This window comes from Pseudorasbora parva, chromosome 6 (assembly GCF_024679245.1).
Source record: "Pseudorasbora parva isolate DD20220531a chromosome 6, ASM2467924v1, whole genome shotgun sequence".
In the NCBI taxonomy this organism is placed as follows: Eukaryota; Metazoa; Chordata; class Actinopteri; order Cypriniformes; family Gobionidae; genus Pseudorasbora; species Pseudorasbora parva.
In genome coordinates, this window is record NC_090177.1 from 8313688 (window position 1) to 8328773 (window position 15086).

Consider the following 15086-nt stretch of genomic DNA (forward strand, 5'->3'; position numbering starts at 1 on the left):
TCCCAACCAATTTACTAGTGTTGCCATAGGAACACTTCGGCTTTTGCCACCCGGAAGAGCGTTTATTACTGTTGTGACGTCATGGTGAATTGTCATATACGGAAGTGACTTAAACTGCAATTCATCGACTGGCCACTAGAGACAGGCTCCAGAAGGAGCAGAATCTCATTGAGCCCCATGTTAAAATGCCCAACTTTACAGAAGAAAAAAACATGTTTACAGCCTGGTACAAATTGTGGTCATCTGTGAGGGGGGTGATTTTTTTTATAACTCATTCGTTTACGTTATATAAAGCCTTAAATTCTGCATAACTAAGGGCATGGCCACTTTGATTGAAGACACTGTGAAGGCTATCTGTTCTAATCATTGAGTCACCTCAGCTCCGCCCACATCCCGCTTCTTTGCTCATTTTCTGTTATCGGGGAGTGACGCACAACCCGCTGCCAAGATGGCGACGGCCAGCTCGTCTCTACTTCAAAACTGCTCTGCAGAATCCTATGGGTTACGTCACGACACTACATCCATATTTTTATACAGTCTATGGTTCCGAGATGCATGTTCAGGATTACGCAGTCACAGGATTACGCAGTCACATTAGCTTTGACCAAGCTGAAAAAAATTGTGTCATGATTTGAGCATTTAGAAACAACATTTATGAGACAATTGTCAATTTCATTGATTTCAAATACACAGTAAAATAAATCAGGTCTCCAATTGAAAAATTTCCAGTGACTGATCACATTACATTTTTTTCCGTTGGCTTAACTCAATTTCTGTGAATTACATTGCATCAATTCACAGAAATTAAATTGGGCCAACGGAAAAATTGGAAAAAATTTTTTTTTTTTTTTTTTTTACAGTGTTTGAAATTGAACCCCAAACTTGGCAAACAGTCTTGAAGAATTTGATGTTTCCCTATTCACAGAGATAGGAGCTGCACTTGTATGCCTGAGAGGCGTCTCAAAGATGGCCGCCTATTGAAATGACTGTTCTGTTGGTTTTTATGAATGTCCATGTAATGGTTGTTGGTCAAGCTGTCAGCTTGCTGTTCATGTTCACAGTTTAGCTATCTGTAGACATTTTAAGGCGACATAAACACGGCTGATGCAAAGTCTGTTCCAAAAAGGTAGTCAGCATCATTTACTGCCTTATAGAGAACTATCTTTGAATCATTTTTCAGGCAGAAACATACGTAAACGTATCCTTCACAGAGAATAAATGAGTAAATAAATCAAATAGCTGATTAAAATGACAATACACACACTTAATACTAAAAAGCATTGATAAAAATAGCTTATTTTACCCTATATTTTTTGTGATAACAACACTGCGTCAGAAAGCTCCTGTCTATTCTGGGGCAGAGCTCAAGTAGGTGACGATGAAAAATGACTTCTTGTTGGTAGTATTCTTTCGTTCTTCTATACGGATGATGTCAAGAACATGAAAAGAGTTTATGGAACCCTTTCAGGAAATAAACTGGAAGAGAAAATCATTCACATACTAGCAGACTGACAGTCGAGTGTTGAGACAAAGCATGAGTGTGTGAGAGAGTCTGCAGTGATGCTGCAGAACTGTGGATCCGTCCCAGGCTGCATGAGTCAGAGACGCGTGTCTCGCTGACGTGAGGGGGAATCGAAACAGCATGGAGATCTGATGAAGGCCGTTTCTCTTCAGACGAGATGAAAATCTGCTGCACACACACCAGATTTCACACACACACGTACGTTTGTTTTTGTGAAGTATAGGGACATTCCATAGGCGTAATGGTTTTTATACTGTACAAATCATATTTTATATCCCCCTACACTGCTCCTGCCCCTAAACCTACCCATCACACACACACACACGTCTGGTTCACTATCTTTATGGGGACTCTCCATAGGCATAATGGTTTTTATACTGTACAAACTGTACATTTTGTCCCCTTACACTGCCCCTGCCCCTAAACCTACCCATAACAGGAAACATTCGGCATTTTTACTTTCTCAAAAAAACTCATCCTGTATGATTTATAAGACTTTATAAGCCCGCTGGCTGATCCCCACAATAGGTGATCTCAGGTTTTACTCTGCTTATGGGGACATTTGGTCCCGACAATGTAATATAAACAAGGAAGGATACACACACACACACACACACACACACACACTAAACCTACCCATCACCGGAAACATTCTGCATTTTATTTTCTAAAAAAAAAAAAAACTCATCCTGTATGATTTATAAGCATTTTGAAAAATGGGGACATGGGAAATGTCCTCATAAGTTACCCTCTTTTGTAATACCCATGTTATTATACACATTTGTGTCCTGATATGTCACAAAAACAAGCAGGCACACGCGCACACACGCACAATGCACATAGCACAGAATGGTTTATCCAAAAATGACAACAGATTGCTGCAGGGATGACATATTTTCATATGCCAAAACACAGAAATGAGCTCGCTTTTTAGCACTATCAGTTCCATCGTCCTGAAGATAATGGATTTTTGAATGGGTTTTTGGTTGAATGCCTGACATAAGGTCTGTCATGAACACAAGCACTAGATCATTTCATGTTTTATTCTGCGCCATAAATACATCAGTAATTCCTTGTGATTTTTTTTAACGTTTCTAACAAGTGTCTAAATGGGAGGTTGTTGGACATTTAACATCATCAGTCGAACAGATAAACTCATCTATTCACCAGTCACTCGTAACCTCATTGTGTAATCACACTCGTGAAACTACACTCTAAAAAATGCTGGGTTAAAAACAACCCAAGTTGGGTTGAAAATGGACCAACCCAACAATTGGGTTGTTTTAACCCAATGGTAATTGAGTTGTTCTTACCCAGCAATTGGGTTGTCTTAAGCAACATTTAACCCAACCACTGGGTTAAAAAAAAACTCAACCATTGGGTTAAAACAACCCAATTGTTGGGTTGGTGCATTTTCTACCCAACTTGGGTTGTTTTTAACCCAGCATTTTTTAGAGTGTATTAAACTGTTATAACTTGAACTTTCAGGCATTTTTTTTAAAGGGCTCCTAATTTGCCCTTTCTTGATTTTGTTTTTGGGGGTGTATTAGAATAGTTTTTCATGCTTGGCTGTTAAAAAAAAAAAAGAAAAAAAAAGTTTTTACATACATACATACCTATTTTGCAGCTCGTCTCTTCCTAGTCTGTCTAAAACTCCCTGTTCGGCTCCTGTTTTAATAAAGCCCCTCCTTCCAAAATGCGAAGTGTGCTCTGATTGGTCGACTGGCCCAGTGTGTTGTGTGCTAGTAAACTGCTTAGAGCGTGTTTCAGAAATGTTACGCCCCTTAACCACGAGTTTCAGCTGCTCAGGTGTAAATCTTAACGTCAGCAACAATTGCTAACTGTCTTACAATGACAGCAGTCAGTGTGAAAACCCTGTCCCAATATATATTTTTGGCAAAGTGATCTCATGAGAATCTGTGCCTATTTTTACACAAAGTGTGGTTCTACAACACATACATTTACTTACGTTTTCATACACACTACGTACAATATTGATAGTGATAACGTAAAATATTTACGTATCTGTATGAATGTGTAGCAGCTCCCATGAAAGAAATTAAAATTGTGGAATAAATGTTTTGATTCTATTGTATTTAATTGCCATCTCAATTACATGTTTTCAATCACATTTATTAAAGGTGCACTGTGACATTTTTGCAGTAAAATATATCCCAAAAACACTAGACAAGTGTTATATATTTTGCTCAATTGAGTACTTACAAAATCCCAAATGTTTTCAACTATTTGTAAATTGTGAGAAATTGCTATTTTAACTGATGAATCGGGAGTCTGAGGGAGTCGCCTGTGGATTGAGTCATAACTGCGTTACTCTCGGTTTCAGTTTTTTTTTCTGCAGAAGCGCTTTACTCTAAACAGTGTGGACAAGCCCTTACGCAACAAAAATATATTTCTCAATATATTAGTTGACAATATATTTCATGTGTCTCCATATATTGTGAAATTTACATGGTAATATATCATATGATATATTATATAATAATATATTATATATGCAAGTTATATATTGCAATATATGGGACAAAACTGCAATTATAGCCGTTTTCATATATTGAATACATATTATACTATTCAATATATTGCTATGTATATTGAAATATATCCTACAATATATGAAATTATATATTGGAAGAGTCATTGTATATATATGTTAATATATATGTAAAATTATATGAGATAATATACCTCAATGTACTGGATAATATAATCAGATTTATATGGGAACATATGTCTTAAATATATTGATTTATATTACATAGTATATAATTATCATATATATATTGTATACATGGTAAGTATAAAATAATCTAATGTACACTGTCTGTCATATATTTTAAAATATAACAGATTAAAATATAATATAGAAATTAGGGCCGGGACTCGATTAAAAAAAATTAATCTAATTAATTAGAGGCTTTGTAATTAATTAATCGCATTTTATTTGCATATAAATATTTGACCTGAGCACAATGAGAAGTAATTTTTCACATGTATATTTAGTATACCATTGAATAATGACTGAATACATAAGCTTAATCAACAAAATATTGTTTATTTATTTCAGTCCAGCAGACCAGCGCAATGTTTGCCATTAAAGGGGGGGTGAAACACTCAGTTTCAGTCAGTGTCATGTCAATCTTGAGTACCTATAGAGTAGCATTGCATCCTGCATATCTCTGAAAAGTCTTTATTTTTTTTATAATTATATAAGAAAGATGCGCTGTTCCGAGTCTTTCCGAAAAAAGCCGAGCGGGTGGGGGCGTGTCGTGTGAGCGGAGCTAAATAATGACGTGTGCAGCAGCGCGCTGTGTGTTGAGTCGAGTGCGTCGTAAAGCTGTCTCATCCCTAACAGCTGGAAAAAAACTTTATTCAAAATAAAAATATGGCTTTTAATCAGATACAGCCATACATCTATGATCCGGAATCAGACCCAGAGGCTGCAGTTGAACAGGAGCAGCAGCAAAAACGACTAGAGCAGGACGTCTCTGTGGTACAAGTTATACACTAACTATATAATATGCTTAGCGGCTTGTGTTATTTACATATTTATACTTGAATTATATCGTCGTATTTGTGTCTTTGAAGGTGTACATGTGGGAAGTGCAGTTGTGCATGTGTGTTTGTGTGTTTACGCGTGGTTTGTGTAGACAGTAAGCGGACTAAAAAAAACACAGACATTTGAAGCAGTCTCACTCACCCTTCTAACGTTGGGACTGCTCCATCATTCAGCATTAGGCGATTGGAAAAGCCGGCGTCGAGCTGGGCCTTGTTTATGAAACAGTCGGCACCGAAATGCAGAACAGACATAAACATTCGCGCAACTCAGTTGCTGATCCGGAAAAGCAAATTCCATCCACTGTTGCCTTAACGCGGGGTTTTGGGGAATCTGTGCAGGACTGTCTTGGTCTGGCAACCAAAAACGCACTTTTTTGGTGACATTGTTATGTGCACATCACCTGGCCAGCATCCTACAAGCCAGCGCTTTGATGGGCGTAGCCTGTTACTTTCGCTCTCTCTCTCTCTCTCTCTCTCTCTCACGCGCTTCCGGTTGAATTGTCCGTAAGGCCCATACAAGGAAATTCCGCCCCCATTAACGTCAAAGGGGACGCATGATCTCAAAAAACTTGCCGAAACTTATGACTAACCGGAAGTAGTATTTTTGACAAAGAAATACTCCCATCAAATGTCCACCTTAACTTTTGAAACTTTGTCTATGTTTAGTATGGGATTCCAAGTCTTTAACAGTGTAAAAAGATCAGTATGCATGAAACAGCATTTCACCCCCCCTTTAAGTTTAGCAAAAGCATATTTGTGATATTTGAGGCTCGATGTGCTGCGGTGATACGCAAATTCCTTGTTGTATAGCTTGCTCACAACCCTGCTCTTGACGACGCTTCCATCCTTTCGTTTTTTAAAACAAAATTTCCCATCCACGGGGCCAAGCAAAGCAGTCTCATCAGCTTCTTCGTTCCATAGCTTTGTTTATGTTCACATGGTTTGTTGTTGTCGTGACTCGTGAGCGCTAGTTGGTGTTCCAGTATAATCGGTCCGTCGAAACTCATTCATTGAAAAACGTTCCGCAGTGCAAAAATAAGTGTGGTAATTTTTTTTTTTTTTTTTGCGTAATTAATTAACGCGTTAAAGTCCCGGCCCTAATAGAAATATTTTCTAAATATAGAAAATACATTGAATGTCATGCACCATCTGATTTGGGCTATTGTTAATCAACCTCTGTAAACATATGCAGGAGCTTGCTTAACTCATAAAAAATACTTTGTTTCAATAAACATACATGAAATAATTCAGTTTTGTTTGTATATCAATGTATTTTAATATATGAATCAATATATAGCAATAGGTTGTCCATCCATATATTGCTATATATTTTCAAATATATGAGGAAGTTTCAAATACATTGAAATATATTTTCTAATGTATTGCAATATAAATTCTAGTATATTGCAATATATTTTTGTTTCGTCACAGCAGACGCAGAGCAAATGCACAGAGTAATGTCATAACATCATTTTAAACACACTGTGTGTTTTGACAGATTAACAGAGCTGCGTTACCTCATACTCAACACCAGAAAAGCAGAAATGGTGCCAGCGACTGTGGCATAATTAAGGCCCCGCTGCTCGTGAGGCATGTGTTGGGTTTATCTTATTAACAATCGCTCCTGTGGCCTTGCTCAGCTCCTCAACACTCGCTCCTGCTCTGCACATTCATGAACATGATTTCTGCCCGAGTCCTATTCCAATTGTTGAAGACCACATGTCCCAAGATTCTGAGCTCATACTGAGTAGAAGTTTGAGCTCAGTTTTGAGTAGAAGACCTCTAGTCAATCTTGAGTACCTATAGAGTAGTATTGCATCCTTCATATCTCCGAAAAGTCTTTAGTTTTATTATATTTATAAAAGAAATATGGGCTGTTAGCTCCCCGGTACTTAAGCGAGCTTTTAACACATAATACTCCATCACGTCTATTGCGGTCTCAAAACTCTGGCCAGTTGATAATACCTAGAATATCTAAATCAACTGCAGGCGGTCGATCATTTTCCTATTTAGCTCCTAAATTGTGGAATAGTATTCCTAGCATTGTTCGGGAAGCAGACACACTCTGTCAGTTTAAATCTAGACTAAAAACACATCTCTTTACTATGGCATACACATAGAACATTTTTAACTTTCATTATTCAGATCAATTGACTGATTGTTAGGCTGCATTAACTAGGTCAGCCGGAACCAGGAACACTTCCCATAACACCTGATGTACTCGTTACATCAGAAAAAGAGTGGCATCTACACTACTGTTAGTCTCTCTGTTTATCCCGAGGTTTATCCCGGATCTGGGCCCTGTCCGGATCGGATGGTGGACCTGCCTGGACATGACCAGCTCATCCTGGAGTGTCTGCTGAGCCGTGTCAAATGGTGTCTCCTCCGAATTTGCCTCACTGGCACGACATGCTCAAAACCAGTCTCCGGCGCAATAATTCCGATCTTTCATGTATTCAAACTCTTGTGTAATCGACGCCCCATCCTAAATAAATCCGTCTCTTCCGTGATACCCTGAAATTTTGAATATTCCAATCTAATATGATTTCCGACCTGTAAGGTTGCCAGAATAATCTTACACGGTGTGTTAATAGGCCAGAGGAGAACTGGCACCCCGACTGAGTCTGGTTTCTCCCAAGGTTTATTTTTCTCCATCATGCCCTGATGGAGTTTTGGTTCCTTGCCACTGTCGCCTTTGGCTTGGCTTGCTAAGTTGGGGACACTAAAATTATGATCCAAGTTATTCAACTTATTATACAAATAAAATGTATGAATTAGGTCTTATTTAATTCTATAAACTATAATACTGATCTGCCAACATTGTCGCTATATGATAAATTAAAATAAGCTGATAACATCACTGTTTTCTCCAGTACGACTGTACAGCCAAATCTGATTTTGTCGCAATATTATCCTGTTTGACACTGTGAAGCTGCTTTGACACAATCGTGATTGTAAAAGCGCTATATAAATAAAGTTGATTGATTGATTGATTGATTGATCTCAGCTAATAGATATATGATCCAGAATCATTCAGAGACTGAAATAAATTGAACAGGAGAAACGGCAACAGCAGGACGTCCGTCTCTGTGGTATGGACTGTATTTAGTGGCCTGTCAACATTTGTGTGTCTTTACTCGCAGTTTATGAGGACATGATTCGGTTTATGGACTATTGTATGCGACTAAACGTTAGCAGTAGCAAGCAAAACAGTTTGGCACATCAGACTAGTGTAACGTTATACATAGAACAACAATGGAGTCCGTTAGCGCATTTGAATGACGAAGCACGCGATCGTGTCGTTTACTGATGTTTACTCACGCGACGATAGCCAACAGCACAGACATTTGAAGCAGTTTTACTCACCGACTACTTCCAAAGCAGGACCGAACCTTTATCACTGGGACCGCTCCATCAAAAACACACTTCTTTGGTATGATTTGGTGAAGTCCTGACAGCAGTGAACGGTGGAGATCCACTTTTGCGACGCGACTAAAGTGATGTTGTGAAGCTTCCCGTCATTTCTGCGTTCAAATCGGTTCAAATGCAGCGCTGCCTTCCCAGAATGCTGTGCTGAAGCGTTGAAGTCGCTTGATGTCAAAGTGGAGGAATGAAGTGGAGCGCGGCGCCTGGATCGACTGGATCTGCACCCAGAGTGTTTACGGGCGTGCATTTCCTCTCTCGCTCTAGTCACACGCGAGCGCACCCTTCCGGGAGAAGAGCCCGTACGGCCCATACAAGGACCTTCCTCTCTTATTAACGTCAAGCCGACCCATACTCGAAAAAAACTCTCCGAAACTTGTGAGAAACCGGAAGGAGTATTTTTGACACAGAAATACTCCATCAAACGTCCAACATTAGTTTTTGAAACTTTGTCTATGTTTAGGATGGGAATCCAAGTCTTTAACAGTGTAAAAAGCTCAGTATGCATGAAACAGCATTTCACCCCCCCCCCCTTTAAAGATTGTCATGATGAACAAAAAGTTAAATAATTATAAACTGTTGTTGTTCATAGTGCTTATTTTCTGCAGTAATTCAAAAGCCACTGGAAAAATGCTATTGGGTTTTTGTCGAGGGAAACTGCAGCTCTTTATCTTTTACTCTCACTCATGTCTGTTTTTCACACAAATCTATCATATGGCTTCAGAAGATGCACTATTTCAGAATATGGACTACTTTTATAATACTTCTACATTGCTGCTTTGTCATTTTTGGAGTTTGATTGTGAACATATGAAGGTCAGGGTTTGCCTCTTACCTCACTATACTGCAGAACAAACCAGTCCCCTTGAGAAGTGAAACCCAACACACTCGGGCCTGACAAGAGACTCGTGCACATCCCAGCTGCTCCGATAAGGCTTCACCAATCCCGTCATGAATAGCAGATTCATCAGTTTTACGAGACGCTTCCCGCCCAGCGGGTTTCAGAGATTTAAACTACACTATATAAACCTGAGGACAAAGATTTACAGGAAAGTGAGATGAGTCACGATTACGGTGAATGAGGAGACTGTAATAGGTGTAGGCATTGCTGTCGGCTTTGATTTGTAACATTGTGATCACAGAGGAATTTGAGGTGAAAATCTCTCGCACACGTACGCACATGCACGCTCTCTCACAGGAAATTAGAGCCGCAACGCTGACTCGCAGAGCGCAGTCTTGTGCATTTTGAAAGAAACATCTTTGGTTAAAGACTTGAACTAGGTTTTCCTAAAAACAGGCATACATGCAAACATTTTTTAAAAGATTTATTTTGCGTTTGTTTTGATAGCTAGAGAGAGGGGTTGGGATCGGAAAAGAACTAAAACTCAGGCTTAGACCAGCGGGTGCTTTCAAATTGTGTGAGCTTATTTTATCCATTAGATGGAAAGATCTGAAAAAGCCCACACATTTACCCACCCATTGACCCTCCCCTCTAAGAAATCAGGACAGAAATGGTTAAATGTGGACAAAAGAGACAGATTAAAACACCAGGTGTAATTATTCCCAGTTATGTGTCTCTCTCATCTTCATGAAATGAAAATGGTATGTATGGACTTATCTTACTCTGGCTTATTCACCGTATCCCCCAAAAGTCCCAAAAAGCTGCAGTGTTCCTTTAACACATCAATGTGTCGCCACGAGCCATAGGATTTATATGTCTGTGTTTTTTACTCTTGTAGTGGTTCTTATAAAAATACATCCCATTGACATGCATAATACAAGTAACAGTTGGAGTTAAAAATCTTCATTTGTGTTCAACTGAAGAAACGAACACACCTACATCTTGGCCTGGGGGTAAGCAGATTCAAACCACATTTACATTTTTGGGTGAACTAACCCTTTATATCAGATCTAATTATTGCCAGGGCCATATATTTGCATATGAAAGATTCCACTTCAGATAAAAAAGTAACACTATTTCGATAGTCTGCTTTAGACATTCTACTAACTGTAAGCAGCTTTGCAACTACACACCAACTAGCAGTCATTAGAGGATGACTATATTAAATAACCATGACTATATTACTTGTTTTCTGAATGTCTGCAGTCTCCCTCATTCCTTGTCTCCTTCTCTCATTTTCTGGGAGACAGGCTCAAGCCGTGTGACCTTTTCCGTGGAAGTCACAGCTGATAGTCATGTCACTCTGATCAATACCTCTGTAATGCATTTCTCACACTGCTCTCTCTCCGAAGGCTCTTTGTCCTTGTGTCCATCTGCAGAGATTTCCTCCTCTCTCTGACACAATACTAATAATGAAGCATTTTCATCTGCAGTCGCCTTAAATATTGCAGTAACTCCATGTGACAGGACAGCTGTCATGGTCACCTAAAGCTGATAGGTAAAAACACCTAGACCCCTTAAAAATGAGAAGAAATTTGTAATTATTAAATGGTAAATACACATTTCGTGTTTTAATTAATTTCATACTAAATATATCAGCAGCAGAAGCAGCAATAACATCAGTAGAATCAGTAACAAAAGCATCAATAACAACAGCAGCATCAATAAAAGCATCATTAATAACAGCAGCAGCATCAATAACAACAGCAGCAATAACGAAAGCATTAATAACACAAGCAGCAATTACAACAGCAGCATCAATAACAGAAGCAATCAATAAAAGCAACAATAACAGAAGCACCACCAATAACAGCAGCATTAATAACAGTAGTATAAATAACAGCAGCAGCATCAGTAACAGTAGTATCAATAACAGCAGCAGCAGCAGCAATAACAGTAGTATCAATAACAGCAGCATCAAGAACGGCAACATCAATAACAGCAGCACCAATAACAGCAGCAGCATCAATAACAGTAGTATCAATAACAGCAGCAGCATCAATAACAGCAGCAGCAGCAGCAGCAGCAATAACAGCAGCAGCAATAACGGCAACGTCAATAACAGTAGTATCAATAACAGCAGCAGCAATAATAACAGCAGCAGCATCAATAACAGCAGCAGCAGCAGCAGCAATAACGGCAACATCAATAACAGTAGTATCAATAACAGCAGCAGCAGCAGCAGCAATAATAACAGCAGCAGCAGCAGCATCAATAACAGTAGCAGCAGCAAAAACAGCAGCAGCAGCAGCAATAACAGCAGCATCAATAACAGCAGTATCAATAACGGCAGCATCAATAACAGTAGTATCAATAACAGCAGCAGCATCAATAACAGCAGCAGCATCAATAACAGTAGTATCAATAACAGCAGCAGCATCAATAACAGCAGCATCAATAACAGCAGTATCATCAATAACAGTAGTATCAATAACAGCAGCATCAATAACGGCAACATCAATAACGGCAGCATCAATAACGGCAGCTACAATAACGGAGGCAGCATCAATAACAGCGGCAGCATCAATAACAGCGGCAGCATCAATAACGGCGGCAGCATCAATAACAGCAGCAGCATCAATAACAGCAGCAGCAATAACGGCAACATCAATAACAGTAGTATCAATAACAGCAGCAGCAGCAGCATCAATAACAGTAGTATCGATAACAGCAGCAGCAGCAGCAATAGCAGCAGCAATAACAGCAGCAGCAGCAATAACAGCAGCAGCATCAATAACAGCAGCAGCAGCAGCAGCAGCAGCAATAACAGCAGCAGCAGCAATGGTCAAATCCATTGCCATGCCAATCACTTGTCATGTTGACTTCCATTGCCATGTTGACTAAAATATTTTAATACAATTCTGTACAATATTGAAGGGTTATTCACCCAAAAATGAAATTGATGTCATTAATAACTCCCCCTAATGTCGTTCCAAACCCGTAAGACCTCCGTTCATCTTCAGAACACAGTTTAAGATATTTTATATTTAGTCCAAGAGCTTTCTGTCTCTCCATTAAAACTGTATGCACACTATACTGTCCATGTCCAGAAAGGGAATAAAAACATCAGAGTAGTCCATATGTGACATCAGTTAGTTAGAATCTCTTGAAGCATCAGAAATACATTTATAAAATAAAGTTGTAATGTTTGTTATTTTTGGACCAAAATGTATTTCCGATGCTTGAAGAGATTCTAACTAACTAACTGACGTCACATACGGACTACTTTGATGATGTTTTTTTCCCCCTTTCTGGTCCTTCTGGAAAGGGTATACTGTGCATACGTTTTCAATTGAGAGAAAGAAAGCTCTCGTACTAAATATAAAATATCTTAAAGTGTGTTCCGAAGATGAACGGTGGTCTTACGGGTGAGGAACGACATTAGGGAGAGTCATTAATGACAATTTTCATTTTTGAGTGAACTAACCCTCTAAAATAAACAGTCTATGGTAGGACAAAAAGTGCATTATCTGTCAGAGTGCTATTAACTACACATTTTAATTCATGTTTGTCAAAACAGACTGTTACCAGTGTTTACAAAGCCGGCTATTCCCATTTGTTTTGCACAGATAGAAACTGCTGAACAGAAGCTGATAAAATCAGTTCAACAAACAGAAGAAGGTCCTCGGCTACTGACACAGCAGATTTCAGCAAAGCCACTAGATGTGAACTTAACAACCGTTACATGAGCGCTTCCAGCTTCAACCTTATCATCAATCACAGACAATGAGAAAGTTGGTTCATATGCCGAATATATTCAGTTTTTGACAGAGATATGCTTATTGACTCGTTGTTAGTGCTCAAATTTTACTCGTAGAACCAAAGACACCTCAAATTGTGTGGTTTATTGAGAAGTGGTGTGCTATTTTTTTCACCACAGAAAGTAAAAAATAAAGCAATTCTTGATATATATAAATACACTCAAAAGAACATTAATATAAACTTATTTTCAAGGTGATCTCATAAGTTGAGTTGGTTATGGTTTCAAATACAAAAAAAAATAGCAGAAATTGTTAGCATGATGCTAATAACAATTCCCCTGATAAAAAGGCCTACAGTACACACAGTCACTAAGGGTTGCCATTCAAACAGCCGCTTTGTGTGAAATAATCAGGTGTGTGATAGTGTGATGGCCGAACACAGGAAATAATGACATAGGAATGAAGATTAACAGTCTTTGATTTAGACGTTCCCCATCCACCCACCCTGAGAAAACTTTAATCACGAAAGGTTAAAGAATATTAAAGTTGTGCAGCAGTAAATTAGCAGGAGAAAATTGAATCAACCGCATGGATTTTAATACGGAGAGATGAGGGGCGAAAAGCTCACAGGGAATCATTTCAGTCATGACAATTTACTGAAGAAGGGAAAAAAAGAAATATTGGACGAAATCTTTCTTTGCAGTATCTGCCTAAAAGCAGGTCTCGCCTCCCCTTCATGCAGTTTGGACAGGATTCATTAGGTCATTTCACGACCTTCCAGCGCCGCCCATATCTCAGCTTCAGCGACGGTAAAGAGCAACTCGGAACAAATAGGATTTTTTTTGTGGCATGCGGTCCCCTGATGAAACACATTTGTTTCACCCTGCCTCTATCTGTTCCTCCAGAGATTGAGGGAGAGAGAGAGAGGGATATTCTAGGTGTTACCCCTGTGTCACAGTGGCAGTGCTCATTCTGGGAAAATTTAATTATCGCCACCAACCGTCTGAGGATCCGCAGCCGCTCAAACTGTGTGTGTCACGAACATGGGCTAATGCAACACTCCTTGTCCGCCCCCTCCCACAGTCTGTGGCCTACTTTGATCATTCCCAGATAGCAAGCGGATGTGGGCCACTTCAGGCAATGATGCGGCACTGCAGGCCTTCTTATGGCCCGGATAAAATGTATGTGAGCCTGATGTGGCCCACAAGTAAAATGGCAAATATGGCCCAAATATTTTAAATCACATGTGGGCCTTTTTAGGCAAAGATGCGGCACTCATGGCAATGTGTAATCTGAATATGAGCCTAAAGTGGCCCATATGATAATTAATGAATATGGCCCAAATATCACAAACCAAATGTGGGCCACGTATGGGAAAAATCTGGCAAAACCGACAATGACTAATCTGGGTGTAAACCAAATATGGCCCGCATATGTTGCAGCAAATGTGGCCCAGTTATGTTATAACATATCTGGGCCAGTTTTGGCACATATGAGGGACAGTAATCACTGGCAAATCTGAATGTGAACCTAAAGTGGCCCACACTTGGCAAAGAAAATAAGGCCCGAATACTTTACATCAAATTTGGGCCACATTTGGCAAATATATGGCAAAGTCAGCACTGGCTAACCAGGGTGTGAGCCTAAACTGGCCCACACATAGTGCAGCAAATAAGGCCCAATTATGTTAAAACATATCTGGGCCATTTTTGGCAAAGGTGAGGGACAGTAATCACTGGCGAATCTGAATATGAACCTAAAGTGGGCCACACATGGAATTTGCAAATATGGCCTGGATACATTATACAAAATTTGGGCCACATTTGGCAAATGTATGGCAAAGTCAGCACTGGCTAACCAGGGTGTAAACCTAAACTGGCCCACATATAATGCAGCAAATGCGGCCCAATTAAGTAAAAAACACCTGGCCCAGTTTTGGCAAAGATGAGGGACATTGATCACTG